Here is a 2,041-nt window from a genome sequence, read left to right as displayed (position 1 = left end):
ATTTATAGGGCAATCGGAAAGGCATTTTTCTAGAACCCATCTTTCTATATAAACTGTTGACTGACGCCTATTTTATCAAACCTAATTTCAGTCATCTTCGCCGACATTGTCTCTACAATTCTTTCCCTCAAAAGAAATCCTTTGTAAGCTTTCATTTTCTTTATTTCTTAGCAACACATGTATATCATTACTCAGTTTTTTGATTATCGAATCACGGTTTGTTACTTCAATTTGACGTAATATAATGTGGGGAGTTTTCAATACATGTGGATCATCTTTGTAGGGAAATATAAGGTGTCATCGGAATAGTTAAAAAGGTTTTGTAAGATCTCTATAGTATCATGTATTGTTTAATTTTGAGAATCTAACTAAATATATATATTTCACTGTGGATCGCTTTGTCTCTATGTTTGATCTGAATTGTAAATAGTTAAATTATGTTATAATTTGTGTTGCTTATATAATCTTTAGTTGATTAATTTTGAGGATCAAAATAAATAGATATATTTCAGTACTGTTATTCGCTTTGTCTCTATGTTTGATCTGAATTGTAAATAGTTAAATTATGTTATAATTTGTGTTGCTTATATAATCTTTAGTTGATTTATTTTGAGGATCAAAATAAATAGATATATTTCAGTACTGTTATTCGCTTTGTCTCTATGTTTGATCTGAATTGTAAATAGTTAAATTATGTTATAATTTGTGTTGCTTATATAATCTTTAGTTGATTTATTTTGAGGATCAAAATAAATAGATATATTTCAGTACTGTTATTCGCTTTGTCTCTATGTTTGATCTGAATTAGCAATAGTATTATTTTGTTGTTAATTGTGTTGCTTACATAAACGACGTATATGTTAATCAATATTTCTTTGCTCCACATGCAAGGCAAGATCTCGCGATGGCATTCAACAGAGATCTAAAGCTCAAAAAACCGATCGTTGAAGATTACAGTTATTCTCTCGAAGAGGCTTTCAACAAGGGAAAGAATGAGACTAGGGACCGTTACCGAGCCATGCTCTTTATGTATCAGAACCAATTGGAAGCCATCACAGCCAAGCATGATGAAGAGCGTGAAGTCTATCGCGTGCAAGGTAAATTAGAGTTACTCAAGGAACTTCAAGAAAGACGCAAGGAGGAAGGAGAAGAATAAACTAAAGACTGAACTGGTGCTCGCAAAGGAGAAGATGGATGGGGTTAAGATTCCTTACGTTGATTGGTTCAAGATGGGTGAGCCACAAATGTTTGACTGACGTCTCTGTTTTAACAATCTCCAAGTTTGCAATGTTTTAGTTTTTGTGTTGTTTCGGCTACCAATATCGGAATCTATCTTCTGGTTTTGTAAACCAGTTTAATAACATGTTATTTTCAATAGTTTCAACGTATTGTACTGAATTGATGAACTGCTTTTATATTAGCCTGGATCATTGCATTATAGGGGGATTGATTGTTGAACAATGCGTTTAAATGATTTATACACAATCTTTGCTGAGCTTGTGTGTTCAGTCAGTGTAGTTTCGATCTACTTGAAGAGTATTTTGTGATATGAATTTGGTTGAAATCGTGAAAAAAAGTTATGATTTTGTTCATCATTTGGCCTTAACTTGACACGCGATTATGAAAAGAACCCTTTTAAATATAAAACCAGTTCACTGACTAAACATATTTAAACCCTTTTAAATATTTTTTTTTAAGCCATTACTATTAGATTTAGATTTTCGTAATTATAAAACGACACATACTAAATATTACTTGAAAGGGGGGATTTGCATATATCGTTTTACAGATATTGAGTTTAACTGATTTTTAAATTTTAACGCAGCCTATATGTAAAATTGCTCTATATTTAACCTAAAAATTGTCAAATATGTCCTTCATGCTAATTTTGTTAAATACTTCGGTTTGGGTTTAGTGTTTGCGGCTTCGGTTTTAAGTATAAGATGGCGGTTTATTGCATATGATTTGTGATTAAGGTCAAGGAGCAATACAAATATATTGGGAAATCGTATTTCAAATTAACGGTTTCGGTTTATGGTCT

The sequence above is a fragment of the Brassica oleracea genome, chromosome C9 (assembly GCF_000695525.1).
Source record: "Brassica oleracea var. oleracea cultivar TO1000 chromosome C9, BOL, whole genome shotgun sequence".
Classification (NCBI taxonomy): domain Eukaryota; kingdom Viridiplantae; phylum Streptophyta; class Magnoliopsida; order Brassicales; family Brassicaceae; genus Brassica; species Brassica oleracea.
The sequence above is the reverse complement of the archived record's forward strand: the minus strand, read 5'-3'. Positions refer to the sequence as shown.